The sequence below is a fragment of the Uranotaenia lowii genome, chromosome 2 (assembly GCF_029784155.1).
Source record: "Uranotaenia lowii strain MFRU-FL chromosome 2, ASM2978415v1, whole genome shotgun sequence".
NCBI lineage: Eukaryota > Metazoa > Arthropoda > Insecta > Diptera > Culicidae > Uranotaenia > Uranotaenia lowii.
The window spans coordinates 144,179,749-144,186,539 of NC_073692.1; the positions used below are offsets into that span (position 1 = coordinate 144,179,749).

Sequence of the window (6,791 nt, forward strand, 5' to 3'; positions counted from 1 at the left end):
ATGGAAATTTGTATGGAAGAAGAAATTTTTGCACATTGAATCATCCGGAAAATTCAAATAAGCTTGAAATGAAGTCGGTCTTTAATTTTTGGTTTTGACTATTCTTAAGCTTCATTCTTTGCTAACATGACAAGCAGCTAAGAATATCATTAAAATAGTTATAACAATGAAAAAAAATGAATCCATTGAAAAGTATTTAAAAATAGAAGACTTTGCTTGCTAGAGCTTTTAATAATTTCATGAAATGTTTTTTGCAAATTTTATACAAATCAATAAATTTTCTGACTATGCAAAGCAGTTTTTTGAGACTTTTTATTCTCATCCTACTGTTTCACAGCTTTCAAATAAGCAGTCAAAAACGCTGAAATTAAAAAAAAAAAATAATGAAAACCAAAATTTTGCAAAACATTGAATATCTTTCCTAAGGTAAGGTTTGTGGTTTGTGGTGTTAGGTTTGTGGTTTGTTCACATGAAATGTACTGTAAGAATCAAGGAATATTTTTCATTCAAAGTTATATTTTTTGGAACTTTTAGTACAGCTCTGGTGATTTTTGAATGAAAAATTTTGATTACCCATACATATTTCTGTGTGGGACACGAATGGATGTATGGATGTATCGACACATCCTCTCAGAGCAGGCTTGAGCATCTCCCCTCAGTCACGACGAAACAGCCTATCGGGTGAGTCACAACCGAACATAGCTCGATGGATGATCTCTAGCGAGAAGCGGAGTTGCACAATTTCCATACAAAATTAAAACTCGTTGCGCTAATTCAGGACTAGATGGATCGCAGCAAAACCAACCGAAAAAAAGTTATGGGAGATGTAAATATTTAAGAATTTGAAATTTTCATACAAAGCTTGCAGCGGCCTTATGTATATATGTTGGTTATTCACCATGGGTCCACGGATTCACCGCAGTTTTTGCCTAAGTATGTGCCCACATGCATATTTAGATTAAATATTAAGTTCGACAAATCTCTAATGCAACGCGTACAGCATACCCGGACCCCATGGCTTGGAATGAACTGTTATGGATGAATGTATTGTGTTGATGAAGGTTTATTTTTGGAAGAACGAGTCAATCAGGTGGGCTAGTTTTACTTACAGGTATTCCGGCTTCTGTGTATATACCTGGATCTGCCAGCTGACAACTGATTGAACATTCTTATTATATAGTCAGTTATAAGAGCAAACAAATCTTACCTGTCGGACACTTATGGGATTCCAATCCAAAAATTATCTTGCCGATACCGGGAATCGAACCCAGTACGCCTGGCATACCAAAACGAGACTCGCGCCAGCCTATCCGCTGAACCACATCGGGGCTAAAAAGGTTCTATTTGTCTTTAAATTTATCTTTATTCAGTGATGTTAGTAATGATTACATATTTTTGTTCGAAGTGATACAGTTTTCTCTTTTCATCTTTAGTTGAATGTCAGTGTGTAGGCTATTAATTATTTAGAAAAGTATTCAAGTTTCAGTAGTAGACCATTTGTTTGGTATTGAGTTTGAAAAAGGTTCCTACCTAAAACTACTATTTACAACCTATACTACCTTAGCCTACTATTTACACCTAATCTACTACATACAAGTTACTTATTAAAGCATGTTCTGATATCTGGCACTTTGTTACAAATTTGGATTTGATTTCTTCAATTTTTAAATCTACTCTCGAGATGTCAGCCTCTTGGTGGAGTTCGGATATCCTAGTATCAAATGGATGATCTAAGATCATCCGTAAGAACCTGTTTTGCATCCTTTGAAGTTTGTCCCTGTGAGTTTGTGCGCATGACTCCCACACCGAAGCAGCGTATAAGATCGCGGGTGATACTATTTGTTTGTAGACGGCCAGTTTGTTAATCCTACAGAGGCGGGATCTACGTTTGATCAGTGGATATAAACACCTAGTCAAAGCAGAGCACTTTACCAGGGTCTTCTCAATATGTTAGCGGAAAAGAAGTTTTTGGTCGATCAATAATCCAAGGTAGGTGATTTCAGCAGACCACTCAACCCTTGTGCCGTTTATAGTCACTACGCAAGATGGAGGAGGGATCAGTTTAGGGGATTGCCTGTGCAGGAACAGTATTGTTTGGGTTTTGGAAGCGTTGATTTTTATTTTCCACTTGGGGGCATAGTCAACAAAGGCGTCAAGGCATCGTTGAAGTTTGTTCGTCATTTCGCGTGGTGTTCTCCCCTTGACGTCTATTACAGTGTCGTCCGCGAACAGAAAGAACACGCAGCCATCACCGAGAGAGGAGATGTCTGAGGTGTATTGGCTATACAGCAGAGGGCCTAGCAGATTGCCCTGCGGGACACCAGCCGGAATGGTAAAAGTTCTTGATAGGGAGCTGTTCAACGATACCCTGAACTACGGATGATCTTTATCAGATGTACTGGGAAATTGAATGAGCAGAGCTTATACACAAGTCCTTCATGCCAGACGTTATCAAAGCCTTTTTAACGTCTAACAAAGCCATCCCTGTTGATTTTGATACAGTCTTGTTTCTTCTGATGGTTTTCATTACTCTAACCAGTTGATGGGTGGTAGAATGGCCATACCTAAAACCAAACTGTTTAGGCAGTACTATATTATGGCCTTCCACAAACTGTTGCAGACGGTTAAGTATTAGCTTTTCGAATAACTTTCCCAGCGCCGTAGGCTGATAGGTCGGTAGCTTGAGGGCAAGGTAGGGTCTTTCCCGGGTTTGAGGATAGGAACAATCTTGGCCATCTTCCAGATGCTTGGATAGTAGTGCAATTCCAAGCACCTATTGAATATAGAGCTTAATAATTCATAGGCTTTGTTGTTGAGCTTTTTTAATATTATGTTGAAGAATCCATCAAACCCGGGAGCCTTCATGTTCTTGGTGGCCTTTAGCGCTGAGCATACTTGATCTACAGAGATTTTTCTTCTTGGGGGAATGTACAAGGGGAGTTATCAAGGGTGTGGACACATTGAGTAACCTGACGTTCAAATGGACTAACTATGTTCGAACCAAGCAAGTGCGAAGAGGCGATACTATTTCCTATCGCATCTGCTTTCTCGATGGGTGAGATGAGCAGACCATCGCTATGTTTGAGTGGGGGAATCGGTTTAGGGTGTGTTTTCAATAACTTAGCTGCCTTCCAGAATGGTCTGGAACGTTCATTCAAATTTTGAACGATTCGCCCAAAACTTTCATTTCTAATTGAGTTTACCCTGGAGGCGATTTCTTTGTTAAGATGAGTTACTTCAAGTTTTCTATTTAGATCCCCGGACCTCTGAAACTGGCGTCTACGTATATTTCTAAGTCGGAATAAAATCTGGGAGTGGGAGTCAATTGCAATAAACTTACTCTTCACAGGAACACGTCGGATGCATGCCTCGTCGGCCACGGCGATTGCTCAGTTTAGGTCTTCAAGAGTCCGGTCATGGGTTTTCTTCGATGTTGTCGTCAATCAGTCTTGCAAACCGAACCCAGTCCACCCGGTGGTAGTCCTTCCGGTGTTGGGGTAGGGCCGAGCCGCATGGGAGCAAACTTTTGCCACCACAGGATAGTGGTCGGAACTGAGATCGTTGCGTACCATTGGCTTGGAAATCACGGCGTTGGTCAAGTATACATCCAGGGTCGAAGGGTTCCCCGCTCGAGAAACATACGTCGGCTCATCCGGGAACTCCACCACATACAGTCCATGCTGCAAGTGGTCGAAAAGAAGACGTCCGTTTTGATTCTGTAAGGTAGTTCCGCCAGGCTTCGTGGCGGGCGTTGAGATCACCACCAATAACAAATCGGCACCCGGTACGTGTGAGGGAAGTGAGATTCGTGGTGATATTAGACGCCAGCCCCTTGCTGGCGAAGCACTGCCATAGACGGTACACTGCGATGAAACGAATGTTTCCAGTTGTTGTTTCAACCTAAAAAGGTTCTGTTCTGGCTTGTCACCAAGTAATAAAAAAATACAAAGACACAAGTCGAGATTTGATTTTTATTTAAGATTATTTTTTGTTTTGAAGATATAAAGCATGGATCACTACAAATCTGGACGCGTTAAAACGGGTCTATCTCGGAGCTATGTAAACGAAATAAAAATGTTTTGTAATCAAAATGTAGGGTTTTTATTGCACTTTAAAGGAAAAATAAGAAAAAAAATATTTCGATGTTTTTTTTTATATAATTTCGAACTTTTCGACTAGAACCACTCATCAAAGTTTGGACACCCTATTCACTGACCTCAGCGGCCATTTTGTTCCACAATCTCTTCATCTCAGTTGCTTTCCGAGTCGTCCTACCATTCTTCTTCATCTTCTGCTTGACAATTGCCAAAATTTTTTCGATAGGGCGGAATTGAGGGCAGTTGGGTTAGTTGATGTCCTTTTCGACAAAATCCACCCAATACCACTGCACTATGGGACAGCCCCATACAATGAGGCGGCAAAAAGTATATTTTTGCTTTTTATGAACTTTTTCGAAGATGAGATGAATTTTGTACATTCAAAACCCAATATAAACTATTTTCTACTTTGGTTTTACATGTGTGCTCAGAATGGACAATAACATTAGAACATTAACTCGTAATAATGCAAAGTGTAGTTTTGAAACAATACTAGTTTAAATAAACTTATTTCGGAAACGTGTGAATATTTTTAAGTTTAATGTTCACAAAAAATATTTGAGGGATTAAAGCAAAACCATTCAGAGTATTTTTGTTCATGATTATTCAATTTTGTATTCAGAATTAGAGAGTACACGCAAAAAAATGCAGTGTTAACATTTTATAATTTTTGGTAAACAAGTAGTTTTTAAAAAAATCTCAGTTTTTTCTACAGATATCGATATTCTATTGTAGATTTTGGTCACAATCAATTACAATCATCTTCCTGCACGTTATGAACAATGTTAGCTTAATGATGTTTAACATAAAACATACTACTTTTCCAAAATGGTTAAAAATTACCCATTTTTTGTTTATATAATAACTTTGAAGGATGCAAATAAATGCAACTTTTTTTTCTTGCATTCGAATTATTAGACCCTAAGTTATGTTTAGAAGACAAAAAAAAGTTTTGGGAAACGTAAGTGTTTAATACCACCCTCGACACTAGCTAGCGGACTGTAAAAACTAGCTTCTTACACAACACAGAGGGGATTTATCCACTTCACTATACTTTTCCCACCGTGGGGGAAGGATTTTGTTTGACCCGGTAATGGTTTTTCGGACGGAGTAAATATTCGCGATGCGCACTTGATGAAGGTTGTAAACTTATGATATTTATTGCCGTTTTTTTTACTTCAACCAGGTCGGCTCTCTGGTTCTCCCACAACATATCGACGGTGTAACAGTGAGACGTGAGAAATAGAGCGAATCGGGACAGTTAGCACGTCTCACTGTGGGGCATTCAAATACAACGGAATGAATTATCATTTTCAAACATTCCGGCCCCCTTGAAACCAGCCGGATTTCAATTCAAATCATTCAATTGCTTTACAATTTTAATTACATTCTTCCATTCTATCAAAATTCTACGTTATATAATACTAGACACTTAATTTGTGCCACAAATTTTCACCATCATGTAAGGGTGATGAGCCCATTTTTTCCCATCCCCGTACGCCCATGGTGAACATTCTCTCTCACTGATTTGTCGTTTGTTTTGGTTCATACATTCTTGGCGTATTTTTTTTCGATTCCGGATTTGGATATAGAACTGTCAGAATAAAAAAATGATTTTCGGGTTTCGAGTTATTCCATACGTAGGTGTGCGTGAGAACGAGCGCAATGTTTACATGCAGCTGTCAATTTGTTCTCCTTCTGGATTTCTTCATTCGGTTCTTCACATCCGGATTGCCTTTTTTCGTGTCCGGATTGCACTGGACAGCAGGTAGTACGATTTTGCTTGGCTGAGAGGCTCAAAATCGCGGCAATAATCATTTTCCCGTTCATTATTTCAACTGTTTTACTTTCAGCCAAAAACAGCTGTTTAATGTTTTGACAACAACGTTGAGAGTATTGGTGAACTTCTCGCAAAACTGACTTTCTTCTCAGGGCGACTCCGTCCGTTTTTCGAGCGAACCTAGGTTGCCTCTTGAGCAATAAATGAGCACGATGACAGCAGTTAGAGCGAACCTAGGTTGCCTCTAGTTTGCCTCCAGGTGAAAAAAAATACGGTATCTGTTTGCCTTCTTCGCTGCTAAGTTTTTCGCGGATAACAGCACAGTTTCGATAAATTCCGGTTAAACCCAGGATTTCACGATGCCACATTCGACAATCTTGGTGGTGGTTCCGAGAAATCCATTGCTGATGTGCAGGTAAGTTTTGTGCCAACAGATAAGCTCGAGTAGTGACCGCATCACATTAAATTTCAGCAGTCGGAACGGAACGCTTGTGCTGTGCGATGCAATTCGATCCATTACAGTCAGGACCAATTCTGCGATGATGTTTAGTTGCTCTCCCAGATTTAGAATCGGCCCATGTTGATTGATGATTGCACCCGAAGAAACATTCACTGTCGGTTTATGTTTCCTGGCTGGCGTTCCCGATATCAGGTGAGTTTATTTCCTTCATTCGAATCCACTGATGACCATTTTACATCACATGTTCATTCCGATTTCCAGATGTTCTGCAGCAACATCTGACGAACCGTCGCATGGTGCTACTTTGGTTTAGAAGTCTCCATAGTAAACCTTAGCTGATCAGGCCAAGTTCGACTATTCTGCCTAGAGCCTTTGGAGGACAGTTGAATGCAAGTGTCGATACTCACGAACGATGGATGAAAATAAAGGTACAGGAAATAACCAGAATTAGTGT

General features: G+C 39.8%; 1 long non-coding RNA gene across 1 annotated transcript; it reads left to right on the forward strand.

The window, feature by feature from the left end:
- Positions 1-6,146: 6,146 nt before the first annotated feature.
- On the forward strand, positions 6,147-6,732 carry LOC129743749 (uncharacterized). Its single transcript, XR_008736674.1, has 3 exons — positions 6,147-6,292; positions 6,350-6,529; positions 6,599-6,732. It is a non-coding gene; the product is annotated as an uncharacterized LOC129743749 (long non-coding RNA).
- Positions 6,733-6,791: the final 59 nt, after the last annotated feature.